Here is a 17173-nt window from a genome sequence, read left to right as displayed (position 1 = left end):
TCACACGTTCCCCAGGGAAGGGCTCCCTTGACCAGGACCATGCGATGAAATCTTAATATAAGCCTATTTCTTCTCTGCATTTCTCCAAAACTTTAGGCTTCCTCCATGCAAATGTGTCACGACTGCATTTCATCAGAGACTCTTACTGAGCTTGGTTTTATCCTTTTCCGTGTACCTGAATCAGCACTGTGTCTGCAAAGAACACAATATCATGATTATCTTGGCCTCTGAAATGTATTACTTTTGCTTTCTTTTAGCTTTTCTCTTTCCCCAGGGATGAATGATGCATCTAGAGCACAGTTCCAAGCAGCTTACAGCTTTTCTGAAATAAAACTCAGTCTCTTTACTGTATCCCAAGTTTCTGGCTGATTCTTGACTTACATTTGGTAAGAGCCTCTTCAGTTAGACACTGATACCCTTCAGGACTCCCAGGGGTGCATCTCACTCAGGTATTTCCCCCACACTTGACAGTACAGGGGGAGAGACACATAGACCTGCTGTAAAATGGGGGGAAATACCTGACTGAGTTGCAACGTGGTAAGTTATAATAAAATAATACATAGGATGTTGTGGGAGCTTGAAGAAGGTGGCAGTTAATTTGGTCTGAGGGAGGGAGTCCAAGGAAGGGCCCAGAGAGAAGAGATGTCTGGGCTGGCTCTTGTGGTAGAGGGAAGAGTGGGTGTTTCAGTCAGGAAACAACATTTACAAAGGCCCAAAGGTGTGAAGATATGTGACACATTCAAAGAATAGCCAGTAGTCTGATCTGGCCAGAGTGTGAAGTGCATGGGGTAGGGAAGGGGGAGGCTGGGTGGGGAGCAGTAAGACCTGAAACCAGAAAGGTGGGGTGGAGCTGAACTGTAAAGGGCTCTCTACCAGGTGCCAAGGACTCTGAACTTCTTTTGGTGAAGAGCAGAGAACCCCTTGACTTATCAGAGCCATTTTTCTTCATGGATGTGGACATCACTTGATTCTTACCTATGGGGGTTTTGCCTCTATGGGTCTGGTAATGTGTTCTTTAAACCCTTTCATTTTCCTCTTAGGCACCCAGGAAGACTACACTTCACAGCTTCCCATGCAGTTAGATAAAGCCGTGTGACGGTCCTGGCTGATGAAATGTGGGCAAATACAATAGACATTACTCTTAGAAACCTCAAGTGGAGAAGTCTGAGACTTCAAAAGATGGCAGGCTCAGTAGATGGAAGGATCGTGGATCCCAGAATCACTGTGGGAGGCTATCCACCAAATCCCCAACCGGACTTGATTGAGACATAAACTTCCTACGCCATTAAGCTACTGAATATCAAAGATCATCCAGTACAGTAGTTCACCTCTCCTGATTCAATGGCTGAGGGAATTCTTAGGGCAAAAGTAGCTGCTTGCACAGATGGAATATCCCAGTGTGTGGACGAATACCAGTGGCACCCACTCACTTTCCTCCAGAAGGACTCCCTGAGCATGGCCATTGCAGCAGATTCTCTCTGACTCTCATTTACTGACAGTAGGTGTGCGCTGCTTCCCTCATCCTTTCAGCCCCGGTTGACCATATCCATAAGGCAATATAGGACCAGCTCCATCAAGCCAAATCATCTCTCCCCTTGTTCCTCCTACACCGTACACATCATTCAGGGTGTTGGTTGTGTTTTATGACTCTTTCCTCAAGGCCGCTCTTGACTTCATTTTAATTTGATTTAATCTGTATATAAAGATATTTATTTAGGGAGCATTTGGGAGCTGCACTGTGTAATAGGTCTAAGCTCCATGCCTCTCTGGAGATAAATCTAAATGCAATTTACAGAAAATTCTTCTACCAGACAAATCGGAGCCAGTTCTGAAGAAACGTGAGTGGTAAAAGGCTGAAGAGTCAAGGATGAGGAGGAGACCATATTTGGAATTCTAACACTTGCCTGTGATGGGCTTGTAACATGTGGCTTTAATCACGGTTTTCCTGACCATGTTGTTTAACAGGAGCTGGATTCCCTTGGAATCCACTCAGGCTGATAATGACAAATCTTTTAGGATTTGTCCTAAAAGATTGCCTTATCTGGGGTAAGATTCATGAATTTGAACTCTTTTCATGATCTGATACCTTAAGTTTTCAGATTCTCAGGGTCTGGGTGAAAGTGTAGCAAAGCAATTCACAGAGGAGGCTGAGAGTTTATTGAACATGCTGTGATTGGATTACCTTCATGGTTTCAATATCCCTGCATTGAGCTTTATGATCTCACAAGTTACAACTGGCATCAATTTAATGAATTATTTCTTGAGGAAATCCATAACATCATTTTACAAAGCTTTATTATTGCCATATTTGAGTCTTCTACTAAAATTATTTTTATTAAAGCCTGCTGAAAATTTAGACAAGATGGTATGGATAGTTCACAAAAATGAGAGCTCCCAAAGGAGGCATCTGAAAAATGATTCAGCATCCTGGAGCAAGACCCCCTAGGATCACGTCGTGGCTCTACCACTAAGGACTCTAGGACCTTGGTCAAGGCACTCAACCTCTCTGTGCCCAATGTCCTTCTCTGTGGAGAGAGTTACAACATATCTATCCCATGAGGATGGAGACTGCACCATTTGTTCACAACTACCATTTCCTTCTCCTCTTTTCCAGTTTTCCCTGTAGACATCCTCATCCCACTGACTGGGGCTTGGCTACGTGACTTGCCAAGATGGTCCATAAGCAGATGAGCCATTTGCCTCATCTGAGCAGAGGTTTTTAGAGGCATTGTGTGTTCCCATCCGCTTTCGTGTTCTGCCCCCCATCCTGAGACCATCAAGTCTCATGCGCTGGCTACTTCTTCAGCCTAGTTCTGGAATCAGAAGACACATGGAGCAGAGCCAGAATGAGTCCAGCAGAGCTGCAAATGTCCAGAAATTCCAGAACTTGTAGGGTTGAAAATTGAAACTGTCAGTTCTCACAGGTAAGAGTCTCAAATTAAGACAAGGATTGGGCATAGATCCAACACGCCCTTTGTTGAGTCTGCTCATTAGATGTATGTGGCCCTAGTAAATTATCTCAGTTGACAAAATGTCTATGGGAAAAGAGAGTGAGGTGCAGTCATCTAAATCTTAATGAGATCAAAGTACCTTTGGAGGCATTTCTTGAGAAGTTATGGGTGTGGCTGTTGACGTACATGGACCTTACTGGGATCAACTAGATTAAAAATGAAAGCAGTTATGTAGAGAGAGATATTACCAAAAGCACCACCAGCCTGGATTAGAAGAGACTATAAGTGTTCAAATCACAAAATAAGGCTTGGGTCCCCAATCTCTTGCAGATGTGAAGCAGTCTGAGACAGCTTCTCAGCCACAAATGGCATGTTTTCCAATACTCATTTCAGGAGAGACCAAGAAGCATAATGGAAAAGGAAGAACTGTCCAGAAGGTGGAGTCAAGCACCGTGGAGAACACAGACTTAGAAGTGACTCCCAGAGAGTGTAACTGGAAGACATCAAGGAGCATTCCCTACCACCAGGGTCGGGGAGCTTGCAGCAGTCACTCAGTGGAATATCGGAACTGTATGAACCAGTGACTAGCATGGACCTCCCATTCTCCCCATTCTTTAATAAGTGGTCCCTACTCCACCATTGCGTGATCTTGAGTGTTTGGGAAGCCGGGGACAAACAACTTGTCAAATGTAAAATAGATAGCTAGCAGGAAGCAGCCGCATAGCAGGTGCTTTGTGACCACCTAGAGGGGTGGGATAGGGAGGGTGGGAGGGAGGGAGACGCAAGAGGGAAGACATATGGGAACATGTGTATAGGTATAGCTGATTCACTTTGTTGTAAAGCAGAAACTAACACACCATTGTAAAGCAATTATACTCCAATAAAGATGTTAAAAAAAGGGCAGAAAGCAAACATGATGTGTAGCTCCAGATTCTAGACTTCTGAGCCCAGTGCCTGGTAGTTTTGAATATCTTAGGGAGAAGTGAAAGTGTCTTGTGGCAGAGAAGCAACTGGGGGCAGATTGCATTCTTTGTTCATAGCTCTTTGTCCTCTCCCTGCCGTGGCCAACCTTCTCGGTAGATAATATGCTTTCTTGCCCCACTTGCTTTGGGTGTGGCTGTGAGGCTTGCTTTGGGCCATGGGACAAGAATGGATGGGGTGTTTGTCATGCCTGAACAGATGATTCCAGAAGCACTGCAGGTTTTCACCAGCCCTTTGCTGTCCCAGAGAGCGGCCTCAACCTGGTTTTCAGAATGAAAAGAAGTTTGGAGGCCAGCACAGGCCAGCAGAGCTGCAGCTGACCCTCAGCCCTAATGTAATGAGCCTGAAATCAATATTTGTTTTTGTAATCCTCAGAGATATTGAACTTGTTTATTACAATACCAAAGTTAATACACGAAAGTTTTGAGAATTTGATGTGATAAGAGAAGCCTAATACAGTGCCTGGCACATCCTACTTCAAAATAAATGGTAAATTCTGTCATTGGTGTCATCTCTATATCCCCATTAACCTACAATAGCTCTAGGAGCAGAAATAGTGTTCTTTAATATTTATTGAATGATTGGAGTTATTGAAACTTATACCTTTTATAAAGTTAAATAAGGTGACTGAAATAGAGAATCACTTCACCAATCCTTATAAAAATCTAGTGACACCTTGCAAATTGTAAGGGACATATTTGTTTGATCTGTATTTGAAATACCTGGACCAACTCTGCCCATTCTGGAGGAATTCCCAACAACTGACAAGGCTCTGTCTCCTGCCTCATAGGCACTACCTGAAATGGCTGGTGCAGGATGAGTGATAGCCAGATCAAATCATCATGGGATGTAGTATGCAAAGATACTGCAAGAAGAAAGACAAAAAGAAACAGAGTGTGTGTTGGGGGAGTGGTGACAAATTAAAAAGCATTGCCAGAAATTACACCACAGACCAGGCAAAAAATGGCATCAAGTGTATCACCATGAATTCACAAAAGGAAATAAACCCACTGATTTATAAAACAAGAGTTTAAAGTTGGGTTATGAGGACCCGTTAGGAGATGAAACAAACCCTCACAGAAATATGAAGAACTTTGTTTTGTTTGTTTGTTTGTTTTTAATTTCTTTATTTATTTATGGCTGCGTTGGGTCTTTGTTGCTGCCCACGGGCTTTCTCTAGTTGCAGCGAGCAGGGGCTGCTCTTCGATACAGTGTGCGGGCTTCTCATTGCAGTGGCTTCTCTGTTGCAGAGCATGGGCTTCAGTAGTTGTGGCACGTGGGCTCAGTAGTTGTGACGCACGAGCTTAGCTGCTCCACGGCATGCGGGATCTTCCCGGACCGGGGCTCGAACCTGTGTCCACTGCATTGGCAGGTGGATTCTTAACCACTGCGCCACCAGGGAAGTCCCAGTAGTATGAAGAACTTTGGAAGAAGCACAAAGGAGAATAGATACTGCTGAGAACACAGTAAGGAATGTGGAAAACAAGAGTGAGAAAGTAAAATAGAAATAAACAAGAGCAGGAATGGATTGGAGATAAAGGGTAAATATAGAAGACATATTAATGAGATCCAGACTTAATGAGAGACTTGAATCTAAATTTTAGGCACATCGTATTCCAGGAAAAAAAACTTACATCAAATTATCAACACTGAGACACATCCTAGTAAAGCTACTGGATAACAAAGAAAAAGAAAGATTTCCTAACAATGGGAACATTCTAAAATAACAAAATTCAGAGGAAAAGGAGGCTATAAAGAGGAAAGTAATGTAGGTTTAGAGAGTTCCTTATCTTTCACAGCCAGGCATCAAAGCTGATAAACCAATTAATAGGAGTTTATTTAAAAATAAACATTGGACTTCCCTGGTGGTCCAGTGGTTACGAGACTGCCTGCCAATGCAGGGGACACGGTTTCGATCCTTGGTCTGGGAAGATCCCACATGCCATGGAGCAACTAAGCCTGTGCACAGCGACTACTGAGCCTGTGCTCTAGAGCCCTTGCGCCACAACTACTGAGCCCGCATGCTGCAACTACTGAAGCCCATGCGCCCTAGAGCCCGTGCTCCACAACAAGAGAAGCCACCACAGTGAGAAGCCCGTGCACCGCAACGAAGAGTAGCCCCCGCTTGCTGCAATGGGAGAAAGCCTGCACGCAGCTATGAAGACCCAGTGCAGCCAAAAATAAATAAATAAATAAACAATTTTTTTTTAAGCAGTAAGCTCGTAGAATTAAAAAAAAAAACATTGAGAAGAATAATAAAAGTCAAAGAAAATCAGCTAGTAGAGGGAATATTGGGGAGAGGAAGTGGACATTAGTGATTTCAACATTAATTAAAGTAAGGATTCAAAGAATGCTGATCAAGGAAACAGAGGTCTTAAGTATACTATATTTTATAAAAACAAACAACTAGATAAAAGTATTTAAAATTTTTCATATTATCAGCAAAAAGAAAAACACAGACCACACAGTGAAAGATAGAAATGGAAGCGTTAATAAAAATCAGAAGTATATCATTAATTATGACAAAATTAAGATCTGTCATATCCACTTCAAGAAATTTATCCTACAAATATATTAATATATGTGTAAATGATCTAAGTAGAAAGATGTCTACTGAAGAGTTGTTTGTAATATCAAAAGACTGGGAACAATTTAAAAGTCTGTTAACAGCAACTGATTAAATAAATTATAACACGTCCATGAAATAGAATACTATACAGCAGCCAAAAAAATTGAAGCAGCTTCAAAATCAAATTGTTAGTTTTCACAATAAGGTAGAGAGCACACAGCCATTTGTATGAAATATCATATGCCCATATAACATAGGAAGCTCTGTATGTGTGTGTGTACAGGTGTAGGCATTGACTATCTCTGGAAGGATGAAGAAATGGGTAGAAACGTGTCACCAGAGAGGGAAATTGGGTCTGTGGGAGATGAAGACAAGAAGAATTCACCATGTCCTCTCTACTTCCTGAATCATGTGCCTGGGAACATTCTCTCTAGTCAAAACCATATAAATTAAGAAATTTACAACCACCAATCTACTCTTGGTAGATTATTGATTGCCAGGGGATGCCGGGAGAGGGAAATTGGGACTGTCAGCTAACATCTACGGGTTTTCTTTTGGGGATCCTGGAAATGGTCTAGAGTTAGTGTGATAGTTGCACAAAACTGTAAAATATTAAAAACTACAGAATTGTTTAAGATGGTTTAAATGGTGAATTTTATGTTATGTGAATTTTATCTCATTAAGAAACAGAAAATCTTTCTTTTCATAGGAAAATATATGTATTTGTTTGTTTGTTTGTTTGGCCGTGCCTCATTGCTTGTAGGATCTTAGTTCCTGGACCAGGGATTGAACCTGGGCCACAGCAGTGAAAGCACCGAGTTCTAACCACTGGACTGCCAGGGAACTCCCATTCATAGGAAAATATTTTAAACTGAGTATGAATAAACATTATTTGGTTTTAACAAACACACACAAAATTAAGTAATTTACAGAGGGCAAAGATAACCTTGATTGTGTTATGCAAGTGCCAGTTTATAAAGGGTTGGGAAAGGGAGATGGTTTGACTCAGAATAATTCCCCACCGAGAATGCCTCTGAGTGCTCTGAGTGTCCAGTCTGCTTCTGTGTCCCATTGAGAGTTCAGGTTTCACTTCTTGGAGCCACTTAGAGCTTGACTTAGAAGGGACTTGAACCCAGAGATCACCCTTGAACTAGATAGAAACGGTCCAGACCAGCAGCCTAATGCCTGCTTCAAGAGAGGGTAGAAAATGGACACACTGTATGCACGCCAATCAGACACAAGGAAGCTGAGTGTAATCACACTGAAGCCACAGTTAGAGGTACGGAGTGCCAGACCAGCCTGTAAGGCCATTGCTAAGTGCTCTTCAATTTCCAACATTTCGAACTGAAGGTCCACTCCCACTAAGAACGCCCTTTTGCAGACTTCATCTGAAGTGAGAAAACGTCTTGCTTAGCCTCTAGTGTGTGGATTTTTTCAGCTTTCTGCTAATAGATTATAATCTCTAGACCTAGGTCTGAAGGACAATTTACACAAGACTCTTCAAATGGTAGTCCACAATTTGCCATTTCAAGGCATGAAAAAATGAATCCCAATGCCTAGGAGGAAAAAAGAATTATAAGGGCAGCCTCCCTCTTGAGAGTTGAATTTGATCCTTTAAGGCCGGAAATTCAATCTTTTAAAAGGCACGTCTCTGTTCTAATCAATCAAGCTTTCATTTCCATCAGCAATAACCTCCCCTAGGCACTCAAGAAATCAGAAACTAGAGTCTTGGACATGAAAAGTCAATATAGAATTTTCTACTAAGTTGACTTGGTCGTACAAACCTACCCAGGATTTTGTCAGCAGGAAATCTGATGTTCCAATATATCATGGGATGCCAACACCATCTATCAGCGCAAATCTGTCACGTTAAATGGAAAAGATGTGGTTTGCATCCGGGGCTCAAGGAATAGAGTGATAAATTTGAGAAGAATCAAAGATAAGCAACAGCCTCCAGTGTGCTTTCCAACCTCTCATCTTGGGTTTATTGTTTTGTGATGACTGTATCCGAGGTTGATTGATTAGATATTCTGGGCCTTAGGTGTTCTGATCCTAGGTACTTAGCAAGTGCCTTTGCAGATGCTCTTGGCAAATAAAAGGGTCAGAAGCCATGGAGGTGATCCAAGTCCTCTGTCATCTTCATTAACTAAGCTCTGTGTGAAGTGACAGGAAGAGTCATACAATCTAGGTGACTCACACACAATGAAATTTACCGTACAAGGCATTTTTAAGGGATTTTTTCCCCCAAGGTGCCACATTAGAAATTTGTTCAGAGAACATCCAAATTTCCATAAGACTAGAAAAAATAATAGTTTAGGCAAACATATTCTAAGCGTTGAATAGATAATATTATACCATGATGGAGTTTGTATCTTAACTTACTGATGTCTGGGTAGTTAATGGATGTGAAGTCACGTGGCGCGGCTTCAGGTCGAAGTCCTCAGCCCCACCCAGACCACACCCACAGTAGGAGACATGTAAGATTTGGAAGCCATTTGACTTTCTTTTTTCTTTTTTTTTTTTTTTTGTGGTATGCGGGCCTCCCTCTGTTGTGGCCTCTCCCGTTGCGGAGCACAGGCTCCGGACGCGCAGGCCCAGCGGCCATGGCTCACGGGCCCAGCCGCTCCGCGGCATGTGGGATCCTCCCAGACCGGGGCGCGAACCCGGTTCCCCTGCATCGGCAGGCGGACGCGCAACCACTGCGCCACCAGGGAAGCCCCATTTGACTTTCTAAGCCTGCAAAACAGGGATCAGAATAGCTGGTTTTCCGGGAAGGCAAAGGAAATGAAGTTTGTGATTATGTTTTGCATTCCGTAAAAGTTATGTCTGGGCAGTTTTCAGTGGTAGTAGTTCTGAGATCCTCACGAGTGCACTGCATCTGTACGTTTTATGGCAATTTCCCAGTCAGATATAACTCTTTAAAAAGAAACCACTTTATTGATATATGATTGACATACAAAAAGTTGTACATATTTAATATGTATCCAACTTGATGAGTTTCGAGATAAGTATTCACCCATGAAACTATCACCACAATCGATGTCAGAAACATCTGCATCACCACTGAAAGTTTCCTCCTGCCCTCATTATTTATTGTTATTTTTTGTGTAACCTAAGGTTTACCCTCTTAGCAGAATCTTAAGTATACAATACAGTGTTGTTAACTACAGGCTCTGTGCTGTTAAGTAGAAGTCTAAGGACTTATTCATCTGTATAACTGAAACTTTTGGATTTAATTCTTAGTTGAAAATTTCTTGCCACTAGAATCACGAAACTTTTTTATAGCTTAGTTGGAAACTAATCTTCATATGTTAACAGTATCATCATAAAACAAAGGTAATATTGCATTTCATGACCCTTTTAGATAAATTCTTATCATTTCATTAGACATGCAGTTATAAAAGACACTTGTTAGGACTGCATATTTAGATTTTCTTTAAACAATCTAAGCCTCTCTCTACTGCTTTTTGTTCAATTAATACACAAAAGTATTCTGAGTCAGTAGAATTGCTTAACAATCTTTTTAAGCACTTATCTTCTAGGTATTTAATAGGACAAATTTCAGCAACGCCATCTCTCTGAATTGCTCAGCTGCATGTAGATATGATATTTCCCCTTTGCTACCAACTCCTCCTTCTGAGCCAACCACCGTCGTAGGGCCTGAGCCAGAAACGCAAACACCAGCACATCAGTGGAGGGATTCCATGCTGGCAAGTCTCCAAAGATGCACACAGGATGGAAAATGAATCCATCCTGTGGCCAGAGTTGGAACTACCTAGAAATCCTCCTGACTCCCTAACGACTCTGGTTAGGACAGCCTGGTAGTAGTTGTTTTTAATTAGCACACTGCGTGAGCTTGGGCGCCGCAGGATACCTTTCATCATGTGAGAAGGGGCAGGAGACAGTCACATTCACAGTTGTTTAAAGGTTTAAAAAAGCACATCAGTCGCTTAATCAGAGGCTGTGCTGAAAAATGTTGTTGCCCAAGAACCAGTTTGTGGTTTTCAAACAGGACAAATGGGTGTGGGCTGAAAATGTGGCATAACCACCCAGGAAGAACTGAAGTTGCCAAGCAGGAGGCATAACTACACACCCTGACGATATTCTGTTGCCTGGTCACTCCCTATTACATAAGCCCATGTCAGTTATCTGTAAGAAAATTAAGTTATCTATCTGAAAGTAAAGAAGGGCTTAAGGCATGACTTCACCTATCAGTGCGGGTCTGAGGGCAGCACCAAGGGGAACCCTAGACAGGAAGGAGACCCCAGTGCTCCTGCCCTGGCTCTGTCATTGACGAGAGCAAGTCTTGCAAATGCTCTGGGCCTCAGCATCCTCATTCATAAAATGGGAATAACCATCCAGCTGCATCTTCCTTGCAGAATTGTGCCGAGCCTCAAGAAAACCCATCATCAAGTACCTGTGAGCTCCCAGTGTTCCCAGAAATATAGATCCTGAGGGGGGATGGCAAGTGGGTAAGAAAGAGTATCTGGCCTTGAGTATTTCACAACAGATTTTGCAGGAGATGGAACTCAAATCTGAGAAATAATAGTAAACCGTTGAACAGTATTTGCCCAAGGACTCAGTTTCAGAATAGAACCTCTAATTTCTCTAAAACTTCACAGGTAAGGAGGGAGTCCACTGAGGGGAAACAGCTGGGCTGGATCCTGAATGATGAGGAGAATTCAGCTGCACAAAAGGAGAGAAGGACAGGTGTTCCTCACGAGAGGAACTGCAGTCAAAGAAGACCTGGAAGGAACAAGGACCAGCGTTATTCAAGGGGCTATGAAGCGACTGGCAAAAAGTTAGAGAGTAGGGAATAAAATTGTATAGGTAGTGAGACCTGATTAAAGCAACAGTGAAACCAGATGGAAGGGGTATTTAGGAAGAAAGAGAAATAAGGTTCCAGGATAGTTTCAAGCAATAGTGACCCAGTGTTGAAGGAAGATTAGTCTGGCAAATAATACACAGGCTGGTTAGAGCTAAGATGGAAGGAATGTGGAAAATTATCTACTACCCATTCTTAGTAGTGGTAACAGAGAAAAATGGAGAGGTAGCAAAAGCATGATCAAGGAAAAAACTGAAAAGCGTAGATGACTAACTGGATGTGCAGGATAGCCTGGGTGATGACTGAAGTTCCACTCTGGCAGTACAGACTGAGACTGCTTTGTTTGCTTTGCTTTCTTGGGCCGTCATTTCAAGCCATTGCTCTCCATAGTATTGTGAATGCATTCACTGATGACAACAATTTTTCCTCACTGCACACAGCTGTTCATAACATGGTTCTGTAAGAGAGATTTGCTTGATTCTTTCCATCTTGATTTAACATAAACTCCTGCTCTCCAGCTTTGCAATAAATGTTTATCATTGTGTCCTTTTCATTGGTTTTTGTTTTTTTTTCACATTATAGGGGTGCCAGAAGGAGAAGAGCGAGACAAGGGGTCCAAGACAATATCTGAAGAGAAAATAGCCGAAAACCTCCCTAACCTGGGAAAGGAAGCAGTCACCAAAGCCCAGGAAGCACAGAGAGTCCCATACAGTCAAGACACATTGTAATCAAAATGACAAAACTTAAATGTAAAGAGAGAATACTAAAAGCAGCAAGGGAAAAGCAACAAATAACATACAAGGGAACTCCCAAAAAGCTATCAGCTGATTTTTTCAGCAGAAACTCTGCAGACCAAAAGGGAATGGCATGATATATTTAAAGTGATGAAAGGGAAAAGCGTACAACCGAGAATGCTCACTTTTTTTTCTAACCTGTGGAACTCTGAAGCTTGAAAGTAGACTTGTTTGTAGAATTCATCATTCTTTATCTGAATCAGTACCCTATTTGTGTGAATTTTAGCCGCTGGATGTTAGTGGCAAGATGCAATTCCAACTCAGTCCATTAGATGGCAGACAATAACTACATTTTCCCCATCCCATTCCAAAAAAATAAAACGACAGGATGGAAAAGCTAAGCACCATGGCTCACACATTTCTGTTTGTCCTCTAATCTCTTATAAGAAAACAAAAACTCTCATACCTACATCAATCTGCATTCCGCTGAAAAAGTGAGAAGGATTTTCAGACTATTGAGACCTGAGTACACGCACTTTGTTTTTCTGAAGTTTTTGGTTTCATTGACTTTGTTTGGTTTTGCCCAGAAAGGAAACAGTGGAGGGAACAAATAATGAAAGTGGTCTTGATGACAGTATGAAGTGAGATTATACTGATTATAATACAGTATTGAGTGATTGATTTTTGCAGGGCAGAGTTGGGGAAGTTCCGGTGGGAAGGGCACAGTGGGAATATACAGATGGAAGCTAAGATCAGGATGAACAGCAACGAGAGTGTTCCCAAAAGCCATAGAGCATCATCGTCCAAGAGCCTGTGCCACTGTTTCAGAAGAGCCCTGACACCCCAGGGCTGAGAAACCCCAAGTTGCTTAAGGGAGACATTTAGTTTATCCTTCCGCTTCTGGATAGAATTGTACTTCGGTTAGTAGAAAGCAGCTGACAGTGGACTTCACACCTGACTGTAATACGGAATTGCTTTGAAGAGTGACCCAGGAGGATAACTGCCCTGCGCGATTCGGTGAGATCTCGGGAGGGAGGGTGAGCACTTCAGGAGCAGCGGCGGCGGCCCTGGGACCCGGGACCCCGGCCGGAACGGAGGACGGCAGGTGATGCCGCGCGACCTGGGGACGCGCCCCGGGGAAGCTGGCGGCTCCGGGCAGGCAGTGTGGACTGAAATCTCTCCAGGAAGCGGTAAGTCTTTCTTAATCGCCTCTCACCTCTTCACTGAGGAGGAGCTGCCCAGGCCAACCGCAGGCTCCAGTTGCGCTCACGTGATCTCTCTTTCCAGTTTTCCTCCGGGAATCGCGCGCGGATCTGCTGAGCATGATTACCATATATAGAGAGAAACTGCCGGGCGAAAAACCCCGGGGAAGCCTGAGTCAGTTGCCTTAAGTACGAGTGACTGGTGGGGGGGTGTCAGGACAAACCTGCCCTTCAGATCAGAAAAGGGAAGTGTTGCAAATGGAAATCGAACTGCAGGAAAGGTTGGTAAACAGTTATTAAAATTCTGGAGAACTAATGAAAGACAGGCCTTTCTCAACCTTGACTTTTAAAAATAAGTTCCTACCTTCCTCCTACATGTACTTGTTTTTTATTTAAAGAAAACAAAAATATTCTAAATAGAGTCCAGGTGATGATCTAGGACAAAATCTCTGCGACTGAAGTATTGCTGTAGGTTAAAAAATAATGCAAAGTACATATAAGGCAACCTTGCTGACCAGTCGAAATGATTATGGATGTGTACAGTAGCTGTTTTGATGTTTGTGACATAATTGTTACTGGCAGACTGAAAAATAGAACTTCCAGGGATTTTGACCAAAAAGATTTCAAAAGGAGGGAAGGGACTTTTGGATGAATGTCTGGAAAAGAATCAAAAGCTTTTACACCTATTCCCAACGTTTCTATTTTTCCAGTGTGTCCATAGCTCAGGCTACCTCAGTTTTCCACTCATAAAATGGTCATTGCATCTGTCTCTACTTAGTTTTTAGTACTCTATTAAATTTTTCTGTGATTATGCCCGTAAAACTTTTTGAACCTCTTGGAAGCAATATATACTCACTCTCTTTAAACTTTTCTGTCACAGCCTATTATCATCTGATCATCAATATATGGTTTTTTATGTTGTAATAGTGCTATTATCAGATGACAATAATCAATATATAGTTTTTTGTATCATTATATTGATGATCGGATGATAATAAATAATGTCTGTAACATGGGAAATTTAAACATTACCAGAATGAGCCCATGGGCTTATTCTTGGATTCCATAAAATTGGCCAGAAAGAGGTGGGGGGAATATCTATTCCGTGCAAATTAACTAGGAAAATACCTCTCTAATGCTGCTAAGATTAAATGAGCAAGGTAACATAGGAAACCAAACAATTACCCAGTAACCATTTCCTTGCATAAAGTAATACTTTTGCAAATTTCCAAATATATCCAAAAAAATAACACTTCCCCACTAAATTGACTACCTTTCATTTCTTTAAGAGAAGTTAACATTCTCATCATGGAAAAATCAAGCAGTACTGAAGTGCAAAAAAGAAAAATGTGACTATCCCTTAGAGTCTCACACTCCCCTGAGACCAGAGAGATCAAAAATATCCTGCCAGATCTCTTTCTAAGGATAAACACACACGCACACACATGGAGGTGACCATAATATAGATAATGCTCTGCAATGGCATTTCTTTACTTAATGAATTTTATATAACTTTACAGATGGATATGTGTAAATCAACCCCATTTTTTGTATTGGCTGCAGCCATTGACTGATCGAACTGCCTATCAGTTGTATCTCCTCCTGAAGAAGTCTTAGGGTTCCCCTCAGTGATGTTTCTTGATTACAAAAAACACTGCGGTGAGCATCTTTGAATTCTTACACACCCATGACCAAGTTTTCCCCTAAAGGTAAATTATACATGAGGAATTTCTGGGTCAAAGTCAACAGACTTTAAAATGTTATAGTTTCATTTCTCTCCCTTTCCTCAAAAGCCTTTACATGCCTACCTACTAAATTGTACGAGGGTCAATTTTCCGTTGTTGCTGTTTCTGCAGCCGAAGCTGTTCTTGTTGAGATTATGTTTGAAGTTTTACCAGTTTAACCATCATGGTATTATGATCAAAGACCCCTCCTCAAGGGTATCAGCTGATCCAACCAATCAGTGTCCGTTCCATCGGCTTTCCATAGCAGGCGAAAAGACAAGGGTGCCCAGTTTACTCTTAGCTATATGGGTATTTAAACACTGAGCCCTGAAAACGCTCTCTCCAGAATGTGGTTTAGACATGAAGTGTGGGAGATGCCCCCACTCCCCTCCTGCCCAAGTCTGAATGGTGGGATTCTCACTTTCCCACAGTCCCAAGCAATGCTGAGCTTGCCCAGTCGTGCATTGGAGAGAGAATCTGCAGAGCTTCCTCGGGCCCAGAGTCAGTTTACCCACCAGACGCGGGGAAAGAAAAGGTGAATGAGGGGATGTCAGCCATGAGTTCATGTCTTTTAACACCCAGTGCTTCGGTCCCCAAGTCCATTTTAACACCCAGTGCTTCGTCCTTCGGCACAGATGACTTTTCCGGAGGGGAAGCTAGGAAGGGCATGGTGGAAGGCAGGTCCCATGAGGGAACACTGCAGAAAGGCCCCCTCCCCTATTGTTTTTTCCTCCTCTCTCTTTCTCTTTTTTTATTTGAGGTATATTGACATATAACATTATATTAGTTTCAGGTGTACAACATGATTTGCTATTTGTATATTTTGTGAAGCGACCACCCAATAAGTCTAGTTAACATCCATCACCACACATAGTTACGGTTTTTTTCTTATGATGAGAACTTCTAAGATTTATCTTCCTCTCTTGATTTATCCTTCATTAGACCAGTTTTTATATGTTTTTCTTTATTGATGAGGCAGTTCTATGTATTATTTTAATTCTACTGGTGGCCACTATTATATTTTACCAAAGACATGTGAGTCTACATTTCTCTATCAGAATCTACGTCAAATTAAAACAATGTTCTGGACTTCCTACCCCAATGGGAACCCTTTGCAAGCTTTTATTTTTCCCTCCTTCCCTTCCTCTTTCCTTTCCCCAGGTTTTACTGAATAATCTGCCCAAGTTTCCAGAAGCTCTAATAATTATTTTCTTACAGTATGACTTCTTTTTCAAGATTACTTTTAATAGCATCACACTTCATTTCTCAAATTTTATTTAGATTTTACTCTAAATTTTATTAGATTTTTACTACTTAGTGTCCTTTCTTATATATTGTATCTTTTCCTTTCCTATGATCTTTACTCTGATTCAGATTTTATTTAACTAAAGTATTTTCACAAGTAATTATCCCAAAACTGTACATGGTTGGTATACTATTACATTCTGAATCTCTGAATATCTATGATGCTGAGTTATCATTCTTTTCCTTGTTAACTTGTGACTCGGGTAAAACCTCACACCCTTCATGGTTCTTGATATTAGAAATGGGCTTTTGAAAAATAATGCTGTCATTAGTCAATGAACATTTTCAATCTGCAGGCACAATCCTTTCTCCAGCTCTGAAGAATTGCCTTTTATTATTTCATTGATTGTGCATTCTCTACTGCTTCCTTTTTTTTTTTTTTTGCATTTAGAACTCTGATTATTTTTAGATTAGACTTCTAAATCTGTTCTCCAGAGTACTTTTCTTTTCTCATGATCTCTCTTGTGTGTACTCTCCATCAATATCATTCAGATTTTGGGATTGTCCATTACATTATTCACTGTCATTATTTAGATTTTTATTTTGGCAATTACCGTTTAAAATTTTTGTCAAAGAATTATTTTCAGAGCATTTATTTTGACGAAAACCTGGTTTGTTTGTGTGTTTAATGGATGCAATATCCTCTCAAATCTCATTGTGAATATGAACTAGGATGTTTCTTCGCAACTCTCTCCTGGTTCTTGTTTCATAGAGGTTCCCTTGTTCTAAATGGTCATCTTGGCGCTCCTCTTCTGACCGGAAGATTCTACGCCTGTAGTTAGTGACGTTGCTGCTGTCTAGCTTATTTACTTGCATTAGCTGGAGTGAGTCTCTTTAGCACTCACGTTGCTCTGGCTCTGGGATCTCCCAGGAAGAAACAGT

General features: G+C 41.6%; 1 protein-coding gene across 1 annotated transcript in view; it reads left to right on the top strand.

The window, feature by feature from the left end:
* The first annotated feature begins 13524 nt into the window (after positions 1 to 13524).
* ITGB1 (integrin subunit beta 1) overlaps positions 13525 to 17173 on the top strand; it is an 81302-nt gene continuing 77653 nt past the window's right edge. Inside the window, exon 1 of the mRNA XM_055087798.1 lies at positions 13525 to 13543. The gene's annotated coding sequence lies outside the window, so the exon portion shown is untranslated. The remainder of the gene's footprint in view (positions 13544 to 17173) is intronic.

This window comes from Physeter macrocephalus, chromosome 11 (assembly GCF_002837175.3).
Source record: "Physeter macrocephalus isolate SW-GA chromosome 11, ASM283717v5, whole genome shotgun sequence".
Classification (NCBI taxonomy): Eukaryota; Metazoa; Chordata; class Mammalia; order Artiodactyla; family Physeteridae; genus Physeter; species Physeter macrocephalus.
The sequence above is the reverse complement of the archived record's forward strand: the minus strand, read 5'-3'. Positions and strand labels throughout refer to the sequence as shown.